The 24109-nt window shown below is 39.9% G+C and overlaps 1 protein-coding gene across 1 annotated transcript in view; it reads left to right on the top strand.

The window, feature by feature from the left end:
* LOC134753143 (zinc finger protein 271-like) overlaps positions 1-10443 on the top strand; it is a 31040-nt gene extending 20597 nt beyond the window's left edge. Inside the window, exons 4-5 of the transcript XR_010128793.1 lie at positions 8184-9208; positions 9593-10443. The gene's annotated coding sequence lies outside the window, so the exon portion shown is untranslated. The remainder of the gene's footprint in view (positions 1-8183; positions 9209-9592) is intronic.
* The last annotated feature ends 13666 nt before the right edge of the window (positions 10444-24109 follow it).

Below are 24109 nucleotides of genomic sequence, written 5' to 3'. Positions count from 1 at the left end.
CTCGGCCGGCGCTAACGTCACAGCCACAGCTGATGCATCTACCGCTTGCTTCTTATTTTTGCATTTATTATGCGGCGAACTCTGCGATTTATTGAGATTATCTTGACTTAATGATTGTGTTTACTTAAAATCGGCGTAAGAGGGTTTTTTGATGTCATCGTGTCACCGCCATTGTTAGGTTTAAGTGAAGTCCTTTGTAACGACTCTTGGGACGTATTTAAGTGCTGGTTTGGCGATACCCTGGGCTTCGGCGATATGTTGACATCTTCATACGAGTCCGTATTGCAAAAAGATATCCCCAATGGGCCACTGTCGTTTATCCAAGCTCCACGTCTTGTGTTTACGTTGCCGAAGCTGGACATTGGCAATGTCGGATTTTTTAAGGTCTGGATATCAGATCGTAACTCTTCGAACTGCTGCTTCGTCGCATACGTAATTTTTACTGAGTCTATGTCACGTTGAATTTCAGACCACACGGCTCAACTAATAAAATGTCCGGTAAAACCAACGTGTCTGTTGTCACATTGGTATATACTAAATATAAAATTCAAACGCAATGTATATTGTTCTATGAATAAATGACTATGACTATTCGCATGAATCAAATATATTTTGTTGTAATTCCGCCAGTTTGTTAGAAAAAGCCATGTTAAGAAAAACCCATACAAACGTAGTTCAGCTCGCATTTTAAAACTACGTGTTGGATTGTAATGAAACTAGTTTATATTGGGACCGTGCACGATGTAAGCGCCACAGCGATTGCAACTATAGGCTTGTATTTTGTCAAAACTATTAAGCGAGAGTAAGTAAATCGTAATAATTTCAGTGAAAACTACTGAACGGATTTTTATGCGGTTTTCACCTATGAATAGAGTGATTCTTGAGGAAGCTTAAGGCGTATAATTTGTTAAGGTTTTGTGTAAATTGGTTGAAATATGACGATATTTGGTAATGAAGTCAGAAAAAAATCACGCTGGCTAAGAGCTTTAATCGAAAACGCTGCCCAACCCGTTTGAGATATAACAAAGGTGAAAAGATTTCTCTTTCATTGCTCTACAAAAAAGTCCGCGATGGTGTATGTCTATCTTTTAAGGATAACTTACTATACCCATTCTTATCTGCTTTAAAGATTTCATAATATGTGGTATTTGCAAAGCTATTTACACAGATACAGTGTTAAGAATTATCAAATTAAATACATTAGTTATATTAAGCATTTCATACAGATTACAATGGTTCCTTACACCATACAATTTAAATGAATATCTTAGGAGTAATCGTAAATTAAAGTTCCATTTTGACCCATATAACTATTATGAAAATGTTAAAGACGCTAATCCGTAGTTGTCAATTTTTACCACCTTATGCGCTGCGATCGTTTTCCTTACCCCTACCATGTACTTCGCACGGTGCCATAAAACAAACGAAATAGAGCAAAAACAAGTTTTGTGTGAAAAACTTAAATTCGCTGTATTTTTTTAATTATGGTATCTGAAGCTATATAAACTATTACAGACATAGATATACGTTATCCTATTGTAAGTACAAAGTTTGAGAGCAAACTAGCTAGTCGTTTTAAAATGAGAACGGAACGTTTGAATGGAGAACCGAGCTTGCCGGAGACCCTTAAAAATAAAATTCTAAGCAAAAACTGGGATTATATATCGTTTTTCCCAACCAGAGGTCCTAGCCAAGATGCCAATCGTTAACGCCGTAGCGATGGAAACGGTAATCTCTCTCTAATCTCTATCGATTTGATTCAATAGAATAGAAAGCGTTTATTCATGGCAAATTATTATCACTCTACCATATTGGTGCGACAGGGAGACATTAGCGTATCGTTCGTTACGGCGTAAACGATTTGCATCTTGGCTAGGCACCCTAACTCGCTAAGGCTTTTACCTCCTCCTCCTTGCTTCGTTCTCATCAGTGCTGAGGGTCATGACCTACGTGGGGCACATGATTCCGGATAGCAGATTTCCAGGCATTCCGATCTCTTGCGACTTCTAAAGCCGCTCCAGACTACGCGGCGCGAAGCCGCGAAAGCAAGTGTGGAGGGCCCTTGAGGCATTAAAACCTTAAGGCTTCTATAAGCTTCTAAAACTGATGAAACAGTTGCATTTTACAAATCAATCAACATACCGTTTTCAGTATATTATTATATGAATCAAATGTCTAGTTAATGTAGCGGCTAACACAAGAGGGAGAAAGAGATATCGCTTTCTCGCTGTTACTTATGGGTACATCGCACAATGACTTTGTGCGGTGCGATGGTGTGTTACGACTTTTAAATCGGTCAACTGACCAAAAATCGTTCGCACTTCAGATGAGCGAGTTACAAGTGAGTAGAATATAAAAAGTCCGCTCCAGACTAGCGGCGCGAAGCTGCGAACGCGAGTGTGGAGTCGATTTCGCAGATAAGCGAACTGGACTCCGCACTCGTGTTCGCAGCTTCGCGTCGCGATTCGCACACGAGTGTAGTGGCGAGTATTTTAGTTACTAAACGTGTCTGAACATCAAAAATTTAGTCGAGTAACTCGAGTATTTAGATTAGTAAGAGTGGTGGGGCGAGGCTTACTCGCCCGAAAAAATATAATAAAAAGGATCCACTTAATTAAATCACTGACCAATATACTCAACTAAAATTTTGGTGTTAGGACACGTAAAGGGCCCTCCACACTCATGTGCGAATCACGGCGCGAAGCCGCGAACGCGAGTGTGGAGTCTAGTTCGCTAATCAGCGAAATCGACTCCACACTCGCTTTCGCGGCTTCGCGCCGCGTAGTCTGGAGCGATCTTAATACTCGCCATTTGACTAAATTACTAACGTAGTCCGAACTAGGCTTTAGTGCCTTTTCATGGACCACAGAACTAAGCATAAATTTCAGGTCTGTGTCATGGACGAAAAAAAGTGACATCTTTCGTCAAAATTGACATTGAGAGAACAATGATAATTATAAAGTCGCTCCACACTCATGCGCGAATCGCGGCTTCGCGCATGAGTGTGGAGGACCCTTAAAAAAAATTCAGTTTCTCTACTTCTACTTTGTCTATCAATTTTATCATTAACCGAGGCAAGAACTTTAATTTATTATACTTTACCTTTCCCTGATCCATCCAAAATTCCGTCTTATCCGTTATAATGTAATCCTTTAATACCGTTTCCCCGTTTTACTCGTTTGGCTGAATGCGCCAGGAGCGCGATGCCATTAAATTAAAAAAAAAAAACAGCATTTACAGCAAAGAGTATAATAGTATATGATTTACAGCTTTTTGCAGCTTTGAATCGTGCTTGACTTAATTTAGTATGGATTTGAAACATCCTATTTATAAAAGTTGTTAAGTATTATAGTGACGCTAAAGAATATATAGAAGACGAGACGCTAAGGATTCTAAACGAGATTTTAGTTGACGATGGAGTCGTCAGAGTTACAGGGCGCAGAGAGTGTTTGCGTGAAGGCTGAGCCTTGCGAGGACGTGTGTATAACAGATGAGCCCACATTCGTGAGTGTGACTGTGAAAGTCGAACCTTTGCTGGATATGTGTGTAAAAGACGAGCCCAGGTGCGATGATTCGTCTATAAAAGCCGAGCTTTCCTGGTCAGATGTGTGCGTAAAAGACGAGTCGCTCAGTGAGAGCGCGGCGGGGCTGTCCGGCGACCACTTCGTGAACGATGGGCTCGTACTCGGCCCCGGGCTAGTGGAGCGGCGCGTGCGCCACGCAACAACAGGTCAGTAAACATTTATCGCATTTGAAAATAGAGTTTATCAATACAGCATCATCACTTACCATCAGGTGGGATCGTGGACAAACGCCTGCCTATTCATCATAAAAAAATATATAAAAAGCATGGAACTTATTGAACTGCTTGTAGGTTCATAACAATAGATATTACACACGCATGCTTTTTTATTATTTTTAATTCTGCTTGTAAATTGTTGTGTACCTACAAATATGGACTATTTGTCTGCAATAAACGATTACATTACATTTTATTATATTGTAAGTAGGTAAGTAAACACTTTATTGTATGAAAGAAAGGAATACTGGTTACATCAGTAAATGTGTAGTACAAAGGTGAACTTGTCCCTAAGAGGGACAGGGAGTCTCAGTTAACCTATACCTAAAGTAGTAATTAAAAGCTATACCTAAAGTAATTTTATAAAATTGAATACTATAAACTATTTATAAATAAATGTGTTGATTTCAATCAAAAGGTACCACATTGTTGCTTGCCATAAGGACGCTCTGTTAGGTTATTTGTATAAAGATACAATCCAATTTCATCCTTGCGACAATGTGGTACCTTTTGATTGAAATCAACACATTTATGTATATATAGTTTATAGTATTTAATATTATAAAAACGTTACAAATATCTTTATATAAATACATCAATAAAAGAAATATATATTATAACTGCACACATCTTCCTACCTGCGAGTAGGTTTTCCTCTGAGAGCCATAGTTTTTTTAGTTTATATGTTAGCGATGCCACTGCTTAACTTATGGTTAAGGGGAAATCTCCAGGCCATGATGGCCTCAGTGTCGAGCATCTCAGGTACGCTGGAAGTCACCTACCTAGAACTCTATCTCTTTTCTTTAACATGTGTATTAGCCACAGTTACTTGCCGGAGGATTTAATGCATACTGTTGTAGTTCCTATTGTAAAGGATAGAACGGGAGATGCTTCTGACATATCCAATTGCAGGCCCATATCGCTTGCCACGATTGTGGCTAAGGTGCGTGATGGTTTGCTTGATGACGTGCTGGGAAAACACTTGAACATTCATGACGCTCAGTTTGGCTTTAGGCCGGGCTTATCTACTGAAAGCGCAGTGTTATGTCTCAAGCAGACTGTCCAGTACTACACCACTCGCAAGACGCCAGTCTTCGCCTGCTTCTTGGATCTGTCAAAGGCTTTTGACATGGTGGCATATGACAAGCTATGGCATAAGTTAAGAGACCATACCAGCGTACCTCGGGAGGTCACGGCTTTATTTGTATTGGTACGGCCACCAGTCGAATACTGTTAAATCGGCCGGCGTGCACTCTGAAGTGTATAGGATGAACTGCGGGGTGAGGCAAGGGGGGTTGAGCTCACCTAAGCTGTTCAATCTATACATGAACGAGTTAATCGAGGAGCTCAGCAGTACCTATGTCGGATGTCACGTGGATGGGGTGTATGTTAATAACCTCAGCTACGCGGATGATATGGTGCTGTTGAGCCCCTCGGTTGGTGCACTACAGCAATTGGTGAAGATATGTGAATCATATGCAGTTGCCCATGGGCTAAGGTACAATACTTCGAAAAGCGAGGTAATGCAATTTAAAGCTGGGTCAAAAACATACAAAATGACACCTGTTGCCCTTTGTGGTACCGCTTTAAAAGTTGTACAGAAGTTCAAGTACCTTGGCCACTGGGTAACAGAAAACATGTCAGATAATGATGATATAGAGAGGGAGCGTAGGGCGTTGTGTGTTCGTAGTAACATGCTGGCCCGCAGATTTGCTCGTTGTAGTAATGAAGTGAAGCTAACGCTTTTTAAAGCATACTGTCAAGCATTCTATACGTGCAATCTGTGGGTCAGTTTTACGCAGCGGGCATACAACGCCCTGCGCGTGCAATACAATAACGCGTTTAGAGTGCTGTTTGGGCTGCCGCGTTACTGCAGCGCGTCAACTATGTTTGCCGAGGCGCACACTGATAGTTTCAACGCAATAGTTAGAAAACGGTGTGCGTCATTAATCAACCGTCTTCGCCACAGCCCAAACAGTATTCTAAACGTGCTGGCGCAGCGCTGGGACTCCCTTTGTGAGCGCGCTGGGTGCGGCTGCACGCGCCGCCGCAGGCCGCACCACGCCGTTTTTAATTTAAGTAGCTTATATGTTTGTTTTGTTTGTTTTTATTTTATTTTATTTTTATCACTAACATAGATTTATAAGTTTTGCTGTGCCTTGTACTAACAATAATATGGATTTTTTATTCGAAATAAAAATATTGAATTGAATTGAATTGAATTAACACTGTCTCAGAGGAGGTGGTAGCGTATTCCAAAGCTTAACAGAATATACAGTAAATGATTTGTTATTAGCCTCAATTTCTGTCCATATGTAGTAGTATGTACTCTATGTTACATAATTAGACACTTAACCTACTCGTATAGGTATTGACACTTAGCCTTAAGAGACTTGACTGACAGACTGACCAACGTAAATCCCTAGTAGCTAAGGTTATTAGCATTAGCACCTATCTTTACCTTTAGACTTTTTTTTTTTTCAATCTAGTTTTTAATTCACTAACTGGTTGCCCAAGATACAGGCTATGCCTAGTTTGGGGACCCCTGTTCATACTGTCATAAATGTACCGCTGTATGCGAGCAACCTGGACCTCATGTATACTCCATCTGCAAATTCCCATCCTTGTGTGTGCAAAATAAATATATTTTTCATTTTCATATGATCTGTGTTTGTGAATTGGGATAGAGAGAAAAATAGGTGCTAGAGCGTAGTCGGTGGTTCGAGTTTAGTTTATTTATTTCATGACAATGATAAATTACAATATAAATTATTCTTACACTAATCTATATGAATTTATATTATGATCGTCAATAATTTGGCATGCAAACATATGGGTGCTTGCCTGAAATAAAATCAATTTATTTTTATTTTTATGTAATTATAAAATGTTAACAATGATTATCAAAAACAATACAAATTATGAGAACTAACAATTTATAACTTAAAAAGGTATTGGAAAATTACCGTCAAATTAAAACTGAATAAATAATGGAATACATGTCAAACAAAAAAGGTATCTCGTAATGATCGTCATACTAAAACTAAGAGCAGTAATAATATCAGTTCAGAACTAATGTCAAATAAAATCCATTATACATAAACTATAATGTCGAACAGTTATTTAAATTTTAATTCCATGTCTACTGCATGTAAAGATTATTATAACACCCTTCGCCTTACAATGGCATTACTAAGTCCAAATAAAACAAACTCGTCACTTCTTGTCGCTGTCCGGCATAGGTTGGGCTACTCGATCGTCGAATCACAAAAACGTTACGAGATTCCTATTGGCTAATGACGAAATTACCTAGCACTTACGCCGCCACTAAGACGTTCCTGTACCGAACTGTTCCACATCCGCATCCGCATTAAGCTCCGCATCTTTTTTATGCGGAAGCGGATTTTGAAAATAATGCGAAAGTTCTGCGTTTGCGGATGCGGATGCGAATATTCGTAACATTGCTGGAGTTAACATTCACGAGGTATGCAGGCTGTTTTTTCATTTATTTTTTACTACTAGGATGTCCTACTTCCAGTGTTCCTGTTCTTTATTTAAATGTAAAATAATTAATTAATTGTTTGGCACATATGTAAATAATAATATGCATAATTTTAGATTAAATAAGTATGTTTCCCGTATGTGGAACTGTTGCCGTGCCCTAACAGGGCGTCACATGAACAGCTTATATTTAAGAACACCTGTACCTGCTATGTGATATGCAATAAATGATTTCAATTTCAATTTCAGTGTCAGTTTGATGTGATTTTTTTGGGACACCCTGTATATCTATTTTGTAGGAAATTTTGTACAAATTATTTACGTGAAAGACTATTTTTGCCTATTTGCTACTGTTTACGAGTTATTTACGAAAAAGTAAAAAGAACAATCTAGGATTGATTATGTTACTTTCCCGCTTTCAAATTTCGTCAAATATGGGTCCTAGCAGAAAGTGTACACAATCTTTTTTGTAGACAATTTTTTGTAGATTATGTATGTAAAAGAACATTTTTTGCTACGGGCCACCGTTTACGAGTTATTTACGAAAAACTATAAAAAAGGACCCGTTAGCTTCACCCCCACCCTCCGGTAGTTTTAGTATATTGTTTAATACACCATTCCCTACAACTAATTATGCCAAAATACGCTTATTTCCCCCGATTGGCAATTTTTGGTTTTCGTTTGGTGAGCAATTTCCTTAACTCAACTCAATTCATCTCATCTCGACTCAGCTAAAGCTTTATATGGGTTTTTTTTTTCTTCATATTTTTCTTTCGTTAATTTTCCCAATGTTTTTAATAGTTATAAAATCGGCCCAGCTGTTCTCGACTTTGTTTTATACGAGTATATAAAGATTTAATAAAATAAAACAATCTTGTTGCAGGGAAAACTCCACAGAAGAAACCAAGCGGCAGACCCAAAACTTACCAATGTGCCCACTGTGAATATACAATAGGTATAAAGTCATTGTTAAGAAGCCATTTGAGAAAACATTCTGATGAGAAGCCATACAAATGTGGGCAGTGTAGCTACGCTAGCAAGTATAAACATCATATACAGATCCATGTAAGAAAACATACTGGTGAAAAGCCATTCAAATGTGACCTGTGTAATTATGCTAGCAGACAAAAAGGTCCTTTGCTAGTTCATGTAAGGAAACACACAGGCGAAAAGCCTTACAAATGTGATCAGTGTAGTTATGCTAGCAGCCATAAAGATCTTTTGCGATTTCATGTAAGAAAACACACTGGTCACAAGCCTTACAAGTGTGATCAGTGCAGTTATACTAGCAGACGAAAAGGATCTTTGCTAGTACATTTAAGGAAACACACCGGTGAAAAGCCTTACATATGTGACCAGTGTAGTTACGCTAGCAGCCAAAAAGCTCTTTTGCAAGTTCATGTAATGATGACACATGCAAATGTAAAACCTTACCAGTGTGACCAGTGCAACTTTGCTGCTTATCGCAAAGAGAAACTGATAATTCATATAAGAAAACACACTGGTGAAAAGCCTTACAAGTGTGACCAGTGTAGTTATGCTAGCAGCCGTAAATATAATATGCTCGTTCATCGAAGAAAACACTCCAGTGAAAAACCTTACAAATGTGATCACTGTAGTTACGCCAGTATTCGCAAATATGATTTGCAAGGACATCTAAAGGCACATACTAACAAGAAACTTCACCATTGTGACCAGTGCGACTATTCTAGCAGCATAAAAAGAAATTTGCAAATTCATTTAAGGAAACACACAGGGCAGAAGCCTTACAAATGTGACCAGTGTAGTTTTGCTACTGTTTACAAAAACAGTTTACAAGTCCATAAAAGCAAACACTGTAAATAAAATACCAGAGCGACCTTACAAGTACAAATATTTATTCACCAGGCCTTTAACAGCAGCACAAAGGTAAGCAGTTGTAAGTTCTCTGTAAGTGATTCGTTTTATAGTATACTATCTGTCCGCAGTAGATTTTCTCTTTCCTGCAATAAGTCCACGCATTTTTTGTGGTAAAATATTTATATGAAATAATCTAAGGCAAAGCTGACATTGAAATGATTTAAAATGAAGTATATTCCTTTTAAATAGATGTCTGTCAACTTGTATTTATATTTACTAAACGATGCATTCTTTATAGTTCGTGTTATCCACAATGACGCGCAGATTTGTCAAATCTAACCTTTAATAACGTAATATTACGAGTCAAGGCACGCGTCTTTGTGAATGATACGATCTATAGTAGTTAAAACAGTACTGGATAAGTAAAAATACTAACCGTAGTGTTGTCCACAGGCCTCGAGAGCGGCAACCGCAAGCGTTCGCAAGAACGGAGCGAGGCGCGTGGCCTCGACGTGTCGGACGCGTCGATGCGTGCGGTACGGGCCTGTGGACGCTTACCTCAAGGGACCGCTGATATTACGTCGTACAAACCGGACGACGTACTAAGCGAACTGCCGGTCTAGACAAGGTGACAATCGCTATGACGACGAAACGCTTTGTGTCTCTATCACTCTTCCATATTAGTGCCACAGTGACAGTTGCGTTTCGATCGCTATGGAGCGTAAGCGATTGGCATGTTGGCTACGCGGCCTGACATTCTAATTTTTTATTATTAAAATAATTACATCATTTTGTACTTATTAATATAAAAGCATTTCAATTAAAATATTGATTTACTTGTATAAAATAAATATTTATTTAAATACATTTTGTCTTAAAAGGAAAGACTTGTTTGTTTGGAAGAAGCCACTTTTGTACGCGTACTCACTCATCAGTTATCACCCGCAAATTACTAAAAATAAAAAGTACAAATACAGCTATATCACACACATATACAGCTCCTCTGGAGTTGCAGGCGTAAATAGGCTACGGAGACTGCTTCACATCAGGCGGGCCGTATGCTTGTTTGCCACCGACGTAGTATAAAAATATCCGTACACGGCGAAGAAGTTGATAACAGGCGGGAAAAAATTGAAGAAATTTGAACCTTATGCAATTTCATTTGAAGTTCAAATTTCTTAAATAAAATACAGTGTAAACTCTATATAGCGATACGCAAGGGACCGGACGTTTTTTGACGCTACAGAGTTTTCGTTATATAGAGAATATAATGAATTGAATGCGCTCCTGACATCAGCTGCTGACTGCGATATGTTTGCGTGGCGATGGACGGCTGTGTGCAGTGAATGTCTGAGGTTTTGTGAGAGGATGGATGATAGGTGCTCAACTGTAGTAATTTAGTGTTGTAAATATATCATAGTACTAGTTGTAATTTAAATGTAATTAACTTTCATGGCGCATTAGTTTTACACTGTAATGTCATGTAAATGTGTTTTCAATAAATCAATAGAGATAAATTAATATGAAAATGAAGCAACTATAGGCAACAAATGTCGACGTTATAGGGAGTGAATCGTTATATGGAGTTTACACTGTATCTCGAATTATCAACTTCTTCCCGCCGTGTACGGATATAATCGCAGCCCAGGAAATAAACCACAATTTACTTAACCAACGCTATAATATTGTTCTAGGGGCACGGCAGTGCCCCCGCCAAGACGAGCAAAGCGAAGCGCAACGGGCTCATCTACCTTTTCTCGAAGCGCTTCGTCGTTTTTTTGAACCCTCATAACTTGGGTTTGGATTATACCAGATAAACAAATAACTCTGGATATGATGTCATTAGTGCCTCGTTGCTCTACAGAGTGCGGGCCAGCTCCAACCCCATCCTGGCTACTGTTGCGGGCCGATACGACTCACCTATAATGCGGCATTTTGAGTGTGTCATAACCGCTATTAGAGGATAGTTGTTAGAATGTTATTGCTGTCTGTTTTTGTTTAGTCGCTTTCTGTTTTTTGTTCCACTAACACTTAGTTTTTAATCTTAATTGTTACTAACCATTATGGGCCAGTGTTGTCTTAAATAAATAAATTGAATTGAATTAGTGCTTATTAATCATAAAAAAATTTAATTACATAGCTCTTATACTTTAAATTTTATTCATATCTAAAAAAACGATTTCGTCACTCACTCACTGATGATCATCAAAACCTTTAGGGTACTTCCTGAAATCCTAGGAATCAATTTATCACCTTACGTCCATGTGACGGCAGCGAGACGAAGTCAGAAGACCGTAGTCAACCTCAGTACTTTTTGTACCGAGAGTGACTGAAATAGCAAGACACGTTCGTACGTTTCCGTGAAAACACGAAAGAAAACAATAATGCACTACATCTGTATATGGTTGACGGAAAAGTTATCACAAATGTCTCGCACAAAAAATAAATTACTACAAGTACATATTAAAAACACTAATGATAAACAAAAAGAATTATTGTATAAAAATACCGAAATAAAACCAATAGACTAATGAATAAAGCGAGAAACAACTACACGTAAAGATACATTTGTAATAATTTTACCAATCCCAAAAAAATGGGGCAAAATTGCAACAAACTGGTAGAGAACAAGCTGTTGATGACATGTTAATTAGGGTAGTACTTTAAAATAAAAACTAGCGAAATGACCAATAAATTTGCCTGAGCCGAGACTTCAAAAATAATGTATTGAATATTCTCAACACATGCATTGTGCCATTGCTTGATGGAGTACGTACATAAACACTCCTTAAGTTTAACAAAATAAACGAAAGGTCTATGTCAAAAATAATTAAAAATATTAATGAAAATAAGAGTGCTGGATAAGCTAAAAGCCATTATACATTAAATGCATAACCCAGGAAATAACCCCGGTTGTCACCCATTTGACAAATATGATAAGATAAGATAATTATTTATTTGCTTAAACATGGTAATTTTCAGTTCACATAATCATTATAAGCAGTATCACATGTTTAGCCAATGGCAGCATGCAAATATTGATCTTAAAATTAAGCTATATACATTATTTACATTAACAATAAACTATTTACATGACATTGATTTTCCATTGTAGCTTTAAATTGAACATACATTCATTATTTTTAGATATTATAATTGTCTTACAAAACTACACATTTCATATAATTTTCAAATTTAATATTTATGGTTATTTATTTATTTATTAACATTATATATTGCATAGCTTACCTACTCATCATCCCTAGATAATCTAAAATAGGATTAATTCGGCCCATCCATAATAAAGGTAACTATTCTGATACTAACAATTACCAACCTATAATTCTTCCGAGCTTAGGCAAAATTATAGAAAAATATTTAGGTAATCAAATAAATGAGTTTTTATTGAGATATGCCACCATTCATGAAAGACAGTTCGGCTTCTAAAAAAGGAAATAATACTTCACAGCTGTTGGCTCAGTTTACTGACGAAGTAAACGGGCACTTAAATAATAGAAAACATGTTATAGTAGTTATGATTGATATCAGTAAGGCATTTGACACTTTGAACCATCAGACCTTACTTAAAAAACTAGCAAAAGGGGTCATCCATTAATTACAACACACGTTTAGGGGGGGGGGGGGTCAAGAAAATGTGACATGTTGTGACAAGGGGGAGGGGGAGTCACAAACTTTGTGACGTCACATTAACTTGTTTAAATTACATTACAATATTCGCTCTACAGTTAAATAACAAGTTTTTGGAACGCTAATCGTTTTTAATCGTTTAATTTTCTTTTCTAATCTGTTTTGGGTTATAAAATTACTAATATCTCTTTTCTCATAAATATTTTGATAAAATATTAATAGTACTTAATTCGATTTGCCGATTTCATTGAAAAATGTGACGTCACACCAGGGGCAGGGGTTTGCCAAATGTGACAAGGAGCCCCCTCAAGAGGAGGGGTCAAAAAACCTTGTCAAAAATTCGTGTGACGTTATTAATGGATGAACCCAAGTGACATACAGGGGCCAACCTTAAGCTGGTTTAAAGATTACCACCATAACAGATACAACACAGTCAGTATTGCCGGACTTGAGTGAACTGAGAAAATCTAACAATGGCACCGCACAAGGCTCGATAATTGGCCCAACAGAATACTTAATTTATGTGAATGATATGTGCAATATATTCAGGACCGCCCCTGTCTACCTCTTTGCTGATGACACATGCCTAATAACGGCCAATAAAGATTACAAGGTGGCAGAGAGTCAATTGCAAAGTGAATTTGATACTTGATCTTGATTTTGATCTTCTCTTTTCGTTCTTGTAGTGACTTTTTGGAGATGTCATGGGTAATGTATGTGTTTTGCTTTATTTTCTTCTTGTTTCGTAGTATTTCTATTATTTTCTGGATGGTTGTTGTGATGTTGTCGAAAGAAGAATAGGTCTCGTTTTATTGTTATCTTCTTGTTTCCTTCCCAAGCGCTGTACACGATTGATGTCCATTGATTCTAGACTCACATCTAAGTCTTTGATGGTATTTGTAACGGTGGTTATAAGTTGATCGAACTTTTCCTCCTGGGGCTCAGGGATACCGTGTAAAATCATATTATTTCTTGGTGCATTATAGTTCAATGTTTCTATTTTCTTGTTAAATTCTTGTACTTCTATGCGTAGTTTGTTGTTTTCTTCCACAATTGGTTTGATTTTTTCGTCAACTTTTTGCAATATTGATGCAGTGACGTTTTCCGTTATTGTTTGCGTTTGGATATCGAGTTGTTGTGTCATTTTTTCCAGTAAAAGTGACATCTCTGGTGACAGTCCGGCCATTGCACTAACGAAACGCAACGAGTTTAGGATGACTTGATGTTTCTGAACGTATCCTTGACGCCGTTATGTTGGTAGTGCTTTCGTTGCTCAGGAATGTCTTGAATTGACAGATAACCTCCGAGACTACGCCGGCTTTTCTCACAAATTTCTTTACTTTGTGTTCGTTTCGAGTTTATTTTAAGTTATTTTCGTTGAAACTAAAACGTGATCACTATGAGGAGTAGCACTTTTGGTAGGAATTGTCTATGTTTAGCACTTTATTTCGTAATAAACGCGGAAGCGATATACACAACGACCGACTACGTATGCACCGGAACCGGAAAAGCAATATACTTTATTAGTTTATTATCTTTCAGGATAACAGCAATTCGTTATGTATTTTTACTGTTGTCAAATACCCTATTATGTAAAAATTAATTCTCGACTCCCCACCAACAAAAAAATTGATCTGGCCCAGCTGCCTCCCACATCGTCTTTAACTAGAGAGCACTCAGTACGAGTTTATCTTCAGGTTAGTTTCTTTCAAGAATTTCGTTGATTCAGCTTATTTTGCGAACATATTTACTGTACATAGATTATACTTGCAGGTCCAGGAATGGTTAGGAAACCCTCTACCCCCCACTGATTGGGGATTCGAAAAGGACGAGGAGGGTCACTTACGCCCAGTGACTAACCGAAGTAAGCCGGCTCCAGACCGCCTTCTCGAGATGGTCTCATGCAACCGCACACAAGGGTGCGAAACCAGAAACTGTTCGTGTGGAAGGCACGAGATAGTAAGACTTGGAATATAATAAAAGAGATATGTCATATGAAAAAACCTCAAAGTGAACCGTTTAACCTAATTAAAATTAAATCAGATCCTAAAGACTCGGTCAACTTTATCAACGAATATTTTACCAATATAGGACAAGACCTTGCCGCGAGTATTACTACGCGCCTCATTCACACTCCCTCTAATGTGCCAGATGAACAACCTTGTATAGAGACCCCGGTTAATTCGCTAGTATTGTTGCCTACTGATGAAACTGAAGTACTAAATATAATTATGTCACTAAAAAACAGCTCTTCTACAGGTTGGGATGGTATACCATCTGCACTTCTTAAGCTTTCGACTTCCACAGTTGCTAGACCTATTGCCCACATTTGTAACTTAGCCTTATCTACTGGTGTATTCCCCAAAGCGCTTAAGAAGTCTGTGATTGTTCCTATCTACAAGGCGGGGGAGAAAGACAGTGTCACTAATTATCGACCGATCTCACTACTTCCTGTTGTATCTAAAGTTCTTGAAAAGGTTATAAATAAACGTCTCACACATTTCCTGCAAAGTTTTAACCTACTGTCTAGTAATCAATATGGTTTTCGAAATAATATTTCAACTACAGATGCAATTAATCACGTTGTCGGACATATTGTCAACAAACTCGATTCCAAATCCAAATGCATAGGAGTATTCGTTGATTTAGCCAAGGCCTTCGACACTGTCTCTATCCCAATCCTTCTTGATAAACTACAGAACCTAGGCATAAGAGGAACTCCTCACCAACTCTTCACTGACTATCTTACTGATAGAACTCAAGTTGTTAAAATAGGTGAACATAAAAGTGATGAGACGCTGGTAAAATTCGGAGTACCGCAGGGTAGCGTTCTTGGCCCTACTTTATTTCTAATATATATAGATGGCCTCTGTCGCCTTAAACTAAGAAATGCAGCTATTGTGACCTTTGCTGATGATACTGTACTTATGTTTGATGGACCATCATGGCATGATGTTAAGTACACCGCAGAAAAAGGCCTGTATCACGTTATGAATTGGCTCAATCAAAATTCCCTCTCTCTCAATCTAAGCAAAACAAAATATGTTACGTTTAGCATAAAGAACTCCATGCAACCATCTAACTTCTATATTCAAGGTCACACTTGTCCAGACACTTACGCGGCTCCCTGCAACTGCTACACACTTGAAAGAACTAATGTTGTTAAATATCTTGGTGTAAATATAGATCAAAATCTAAAATGGAACTACCACATTAATACTCTATGTTCTCGAGTAAGAAAACTAATGTATATATTTAAAAACATTAGGCATTTGAGGGATCCTATTGTTGTCAAAAATGTATATTTTGCACTATGCCAGTCCATTATAGCATACGGCATTGAAGCTTGGGGAGGTGCCAAAAAGTCTCACATGATTGCAATAGAACGAGCTCAAAGAGCAGTTATTAAGGTAGCTACATTTAAAAATTTCAGATACTCAACGACCGCTATATATAGAGAATTTAATGTTCTATCGGTAAGACAATTATATATAAAGTCCATCATTCTAAAACAACACAAAAAAGCACCATCTTCAGCAGTTTCTGAGAGAAGGAGAAACCGAATTTTTATCAATCCACCTAGTAGAACTAGCTTTGCCCATGGCTTTGCCTTTTTCCTTGGCCCATTTCTGTACAACAAGATCTCGAAAAATGTTAACTTAACTCAACTAACAGTGAATCGTTGTAAAGCGGCCGTTACATCTTTTTTGAAACTATACGACTACGATGACACTGAAAAACTCCTAAAAATCACTGTCTAAACTAAACTAAATACAATTAATACAAAAAGGTTACCTAACTTACTAAAACCTGGACTTTTAAAGAATTACCCTCCACTTAAAATGAACACGCAATGCTTGATAATCTTGATATCTATTTTTTTTTTTCTATATACGTTGTGCTTCCCTCACATATTACATATCCATCATATATCCATATATGCTTCCATACATGCTATGCTTCTCATGATCTTTAGAATCTCACTAGTGATGACAACTACACACACAAACACACACATACAACACACACACACACACACACATACACACACACACATACACTCACACGCGCGCACATACACAAACACTTATTTCCAATGCTATTTGCTTTGTTTTTTTTTTTCTTGTTGCAACCTGTTTTATTTTTTCATTTTCTTGTCATCTTTATACAATATTACATATATATATGTATATATATCTAGTACTGCGCAAATACATGTATACCTACTGCTAGATAAGATTAAATGTGATCCGGGAGAGGTGGTGCTTCCTGCCGTCATACAGTTTTTACTAGTACGGAGGAATCGTTTCCTGCTCTTATGAACAACATGATGTAAATTAAAATTGTACTTAAAGGAAATAAATAAATTGAAATTGAAATTGAAAATTGAAGTTCGGGTACCGTTAAAAATTTTCATAAAATTGTTAGAAGTAATTAATATAAATTAATTGAAATTAAATTGAGTATGCACGAACATCTGCGGGTACTGAGCAGGGCATGGATGCAGTAATACGTTAAGAGAAGAGGACGAGGACAACGACGACGATCCGGATGGAGACCTTGAGCCGATCCCGTGTGCTGGTACGTCAACGTCGCGTCTCTTTCCTCTATTACAGGATGTGTTATTTATTTTTTCTAATATACTTATTTGTTTCAGAGACTGATATGGAACTCTAGTCTAGACTTATACTAGACATATAGACTGATATGGAACTCAGCAGTGCTGGAGACTTCTGCTCGCTGTGATAAAAAATATTTTTATGATTTAGAATTAGGTGGATTTAGCTACTTGCAATAAAATATCATATCAGTACATTCCTCACTCATTTCAGACGAATGATAAGTACCTATAATATGGAAAGTTAATGAACATGACAAACAAGGATTTCCAGGAATCCTGTAATGCAATACGTATGGGCTTGAATCTGAGTAGTACTTATAGAGGCAATGGTTGCGTAAGCCCAAAAACTGCATAAGAATGAAAAAAGTTAGTAGTTATTTTTTAACTATTTTTAAGGTAACTTCCAGGTGCCCTGGAATCATGGAACTGAAAATATTTGACGTCAACATGATTAAGAAAAATAGAAAGTCGTTTAGGATTAAAAACGGCGTTCTGCCATTGCTCTAAACCAATCCTAGCTTTTTCCTTCCAGTTCCAGGAAAATTTTAGTTTTTCCAGGTTTTTTGACACTGAAATGTACTGGATAATAAAAAAAGCGTTATTCATAACGACTTTAGTTACGCTCTTGGAATTTTCTTGAAATTCCAGTTTTTCCGGGATATCCCGGCTATCCCACTACGGAAGTCCCGGGACTTTCGGGAGCGTCATCCTGGAAGGTGTCCGAATATATTCCAAAAGGTCCCGTTTAGTAATTTGCAACAAACTTTGGGCAATTTTAAACAACCTTAGCATAAATAAATATAAAAGCTAAAATGCCATACTCCATACTACGCTTATTACACATTGCACTTGCAGACTGTAATTAACTAAGGTATCCCTTAATATAGGAGAACATATAGATAGGTAGAATATACTCTTTATTGGCACACCTCAGTAAACGATACAGCTAAAAGAAAAACAATTGATTAAAGGTAGAGGCAGACAACAGGCGGTCTTATAGCTAAAGAGCGATCTCTTCCAGACAACCTTGGGGTAGCGAAACAAAGGATTTAATCAAAAAAGAGTAGGTGTTACAAAAACGTTATGAAGCCTAGTTTCACACAATTATCATATATACCTATATAATACATATTTACAAAAATCCAGAACTTGTATAATAAATTAGAATACATAGTTAAGAAAAGTATGACAAAGCAACAAAAAGAAGAAAAACAAAGGAATGTAAACAAAATACTAACAAAACCAACGCTAGAATTAATGGCTAGACGCTCAGAACTCTTAAAAACAAAACAAAAAACAAAAGAAATGAGAGAAGAATTAAAAAGGCTATTCAAACAAACTAATAAGGCTATCGAACAGGACTACTCGAATTACAGAAAACAGATCATAGAAGCTAACCTACAACAATACAGGAGCACAAAAAGGGCACATAAACAACTCAATACACATAAAAACTGGATACAAAATTTAAAAACAACAACAGGGAAAAACACGAGGATAGACATTATAAATAGATTGTGCCACTGAGTTTTACAAACAGCTATATAAAAACAACGCTGGAACTTACAACGGTACAAATGCTAACACATATTATGAGGCTTTAAAATTTGGAGTTACTCTGTTAGCACATCCACTATCCTGCTTGTTCAACAAAGCTATAAACACCGGACAAGCACCTGAACAATGGAAGAAATCAGATATAATCCTACTGTACAAAAAAGGTGAACCTACAAACGTCGGAAATTACCGGCCAATCAGCCTACTCCCCAGTACTTATAAGTTGTTCACCTCCATAATACTTAACAGAATTAGTACCAAGATTGAAAATCTTCAACCAATAGAACAAGCGGGGTTCCGGTCTGGTTTTTCAACAACGGACCATATTCATGTTATGCAACAAACTATGGAAAAATACAAAGAATTTCGTATGGAAAAATACAAAGCGTTCGTCGATTACGCCAAAGCATTCGACACAATATCACATGATGCGATCTGGGAGGCACTGAAAAAATGTCAAGTCCATGAGAAGTACTTCAACATCCTGAAAAATATATATGACAATAGTACCAGCTGTGTGAAATTAGAGAAACGAAGACCGGAAATACCAATACTACGAGGAGTGAGACAAGGGGATCCTCTGTCCCCCAAGATCTTCATAGCAGTGCTGCAAAACATTTTTGAAGAACTGCAATGGGAAAACGAAGGCATCATTATTGGCAACCGCAATCTAAGTCACCTCAGATTCGCAGGCGACATAGTCCTCTTCGCAGAAAGCAGCAAAAAATGATAAATCAACTAAGTGACCAAAGCAAAAAAGTAGGTCTTTCAATGAACAAAGACAAAACAAAGCTAATGACCAACAGCTCCGCATATATATGTTTTTTGCAGGCAAGCATACACATTACATAATGGAATCCGTTTATTATGACTTCGCTTATACTGACCACCCGCTTACTATGACGCAATTACTGTGCGAAGTTTGATTTTCATATAAAACTCTTTGTGACAAATTCGGATATGATTTCGCTTATAGTGACAAATCGCTCACTATGACCTATAAATCCTATTTTTATGAAATTATGTCCGGTTATACTGACACATTCGCTGGTTTTCGTGGTGGTCCTCACGCGAAGACGTTTGGTGCGTGGCGTTTAAGTTGTTTTAGTTTTGATTCTCGGTGAAAGTTGATAATTGGTACAATGTTAATAAAACTCATCTCTTACAAAGAAATTAGAAATTAATTTGGAAAAATTAACATTAACATGTACCTATAGTTAATCAACTATGCATTATATGACATCTGCTTAGTATAACGTGCTTGTCACTTCCCTTTGATGTCATTATAAGCGGATTCTACTGTAGGTGCAGAATTAAGAAAATTAATGTAGGTATAATAACGAGTCGTATAATTATGTTTTAACGTTTAACCTTAGATAGATATTCAGTATTTGATGCTGTTATACTTCGTTTTTTTTTATAGTAGTAGAAAGAAGATAAGCGATCTTGACGTATCTTTTTAAAGAAAGTACTTGAAAAATAATTCATAGCAAATATGTGGCGTGCGCCAGCAGCTTGCCGCACACGCCGCACGACACCGCGGGCCTCTGCCCTCGGTGTATGTGTGACTGGCTATATACATTAACAAGTGTTGTCTCTCCTCCTGCCCCTGGGCGGTCTGGGCGCGCGCGGGGGCGCGGGCAGCTTGAGGTGCACGGTGTGGACGTGCAGCTTGAGCGAGGCGGCGTGCGCCAGCAGCTTGCCGCACACGCCGCACGACACCGCGGGCCTCTGCCCTCGGTGTATGTGTGACTGGCTATATACATTAACAAGTGTTGTCTCTCCTCCTGCCCCTGGGCGGTCTGGGCGCGCGCGGGGGCGCGGGCAGCTTGAGGTGCACGGTGTGGACGTGCAGCTTGAGCGAGGCGGCGTGCGCCAGCAGCTTGCCGCACACGCCGCACGACACCGCGGGCCTCTGCCCTCGGTGTATGTGTGACTGGCTATATACATTAACAAGTGTTGTCTCTCCTCCTGCCCCTGGGCGGTCTGGGCGCGCGCGGGGGCGCGGGCAGCTTGAGGTGCACGGTGTGGACGTGCAGCTTGAGCGAGGCGGCGTGCGCCAGCAGCTTGCCGCACACGCCGCACGACACCGCGGGCCTCTGCCCTCGGTGTATGTGTGACTGGCTATATACATTAACAAGTGTTGTCTCTCCTCCTGCCCCTGGGCGGTCTGGGCGCGCGCGGGGGCGCGGGCAGCTTGAGGTGCACGGTGTGGACGTGCAGCTTGAGCGAGGCGGCGTGCGCCAGCAGCTTGCCGCACACGCCGCACGACACCGCGGGCCTCTGCCCTCGGTGTATGTGTGACTGGCTATATACATTAACAAGTGTTGTCTCTCCTCCTGCCCCTGGGCGGTCTGGGCGCGCGCGGGGGCGCGGGCAGCTTGAGGTGCACGGTGTGGACGTGCAGCTTGAGCGAGGCGGCGTGCGCCAGCAGCTTGCCGCACACGCCGCACGACACCGCGGGCCTCTGCCCTCGGTGTATGTGTGACTGGCTATATACATTAACAAGTGTTGTCTCTCCTCCTGCCCCTGGGCGGTCTGGGCGCGCGCGGGGGCGCGGGCAGCTTGAGGTGCACGGTGTGGACGTGCAGCTTGAGCGAGGCGGCGTGCGCCAGCAGCTTGCCGCACACGCCGCACGACACCGCGGGCCTCTGCCCTCGGTGTATGTGTGACTGGCTATATACATTAACAAGTGTTGTCTCTCCTCCTGCCCCTGGGCGGTCTGGGCGCGCGCGGGGGCGCGGGCAGCTTGAGGTGCACGGTGTGGACGTGCAGCTTGAGCGAGGCGGCGTGCGCCAGCAGCTTGCCGCACACGCCGCACGACACCGCGGGCCTCTGCCCTCGGTGTATGTGTGACTGGCTATATACATTAACAAGTGTTGTCTCTCCTCCTGCCCCTGGGCGGTCTGGGCGCGCGCGGGGGCGCGGGCAGCTTGAGGTGCACGGTGTGGACGTGCAGCTTGAGCGAGGCGGCGTGCGCCAGCAGCTTGCCGCACACGCCGCACGACACCGCGGGCCTCTGCCCTCGGTGTATGTGTGACTGGCTATATACATTAACAAGTGTTGTCTCTCCTCCTGCCCCTGGGCGGTCTGGGCGCGCGCGGGGGCGCGGGCAGCTTGAGGTGCACGGTGTGGACGTGCAGCTTGAGCGAGGCGGCGTGCGCCAGCAGCTTGCCGCACACGCCGCACGACACCGCGGGCCTCTGCCCTCGGTGTATGTGTGACTGGCTATATACATTAACAAGTGTTGTCTCTCCTCCTGCCCCTGGGCGGTCTGGGCGCGCGCGGGGGCGCGGGCAGCTTGAGGTGCACGGTGTGGACGTGCAGCTTGAGCGAGGCGGCGTGCGCCAGCAGCTTGCCGCACACGCCGCACGACACCGCGGGCCTCTGCCCGAGGTGCACCTGCACGTGCACACACATACGGGGGCTGTTTGCTATACACGGTGGCTAAAAAATAAGTGCATTCCCGTTGCCAGGGAGGTTTTGGGATTATACTGAGCAACTTTTACTATGGGACCAACCCCGAAATCGCGAAACATTAAATGACTGTTTCATACACTTTGGCTGGTCCATTTTCTATGGGAGGGTAAATCTTGTTTTCGCGATTTCGTGGTTGGTCCCATAGTAAAAGTTGCTCAGTATAATCCTAAAACCTCCCTGGCAAGGGAATAATGCACTTATTTTTTAGCTACCCTGTATACTCTGCTTTTTTAACTATCTATTACTATAGTCTGTCAAGCGATTTCCGCCAGTAGAAAAAATCGGCCAAGTGCGAGTCGGACTCGCGTTCCAAGGGTTCCGTACATTACACAATTTAAACAATGTATTTTTTATGTGAAATGTCTTTAAAAAACCCGTAGGGGTCGGATCAAAAACTAAGTAATTAAGTCCGACTCACGCTTGACTGCACATTTCTAATAGGTTTTCCGGTGATCTATAGGTAAAGATCTATTTTCTGTATTTTTTCAAAATTTTTGACCCAGTAGTTTCGGAGATGAAGGCCCCCCCCCCCCCCCCTTCATTTCATGGTCATTTTTTGTCTATTTTCTTGAATAACTTCTAAACTATTTATCTTAAAATTATAAAAATATATATTTGAGATTCTCACAATGAGCTCTTTCATTTGATATATAACACGGTATAGTTTGACAAACTTAATTTTTTTATTTTCTCATTTATCACCCAAAAGTGACCCCCGAGTTTAAAATTAATATGTTTACGTTACATGTCCATCTTTGGGTCACAAACTTACATATGTGTACCAAATTTCAACTTAATTGGTCCTGTAGCGTGTGTACAATGCCTCACCACCACATATACGTTGCTGTAGTATATAATAGTATGTACGCGTTATTTTACCATAAGTTCTCTGAACTCACTGTTTATCGTCCTGCCGAATTATTCACTTTCACTACTTTTAATTGCCTCGAAATGTGTTCTTGTACGTTTCTGGCGGACGCGGTGCGCTGCCAGTGCAGCGCAAGGCCGCACTGGCAGAATCGCCATGTAAGGTGTGGCATTGTACACACACTACAGTTTAGTAGTTTCGGAGAAAATGGGCTGTGACAGACGGACAGACAGACAGACAGACGCACGAGTGATCCTATAAGGGTTCCGTTTTTTCCTTTTGAGGTACGGAACCCTAAAAAGCGGCAAATTTTAAAAAAATATGCGCGAAGGGTAATCGTCCGATAGAAAATTTTAATTTCGCGCCTTTTCATCATCATCATCATCATCATATAATAAGTATTTTACCAATTTCGATGTTTAATCATTTCTTTCTACTATTTTTCCTGTTTCTACTATTTCTCCCAAATGAATTAATTTAATTATCCGTTTATTTAATCTCCGAAATGTACACACCGATTTAAGAAAAATACAAACATATACACTAGCACAAAAGAAACAATTCCTGGCACTGGTACCCATCATCTACCCGTATTTGCTATTCTGTTTACTCGTATAAACAGTCAGACACACTCACCACTCGGTGGTGTTTCTCCATGTTCTTCTTAGCAAACCGCAGCGGGCAGCCGGGCTCGCGTGCGGTCGGTCGCCGTGTGGACAGACAGACAGACAGACTCACCATACTCGGTGGTGTTTCCATGTTGTCCATGGCGAAGCGCAGCAGGCAGCCGGGGCAT

Source organism: Cydia strobilella, chromosome 26 (genome assembly GCF_947568885.1).
Source record: "Cydia strobilella chromosome 26, ilCydStro3.1, whole genome shotgun sequence".
NCBI lineage: Eukaryota > Metazoa > Arthropoda > Insecta > Lepidoptera > Tortricidae > Cydia > Cydia strobilella.
This window is presented reverse-complemented; position numbering and strand designations above follow the sequence as displayed.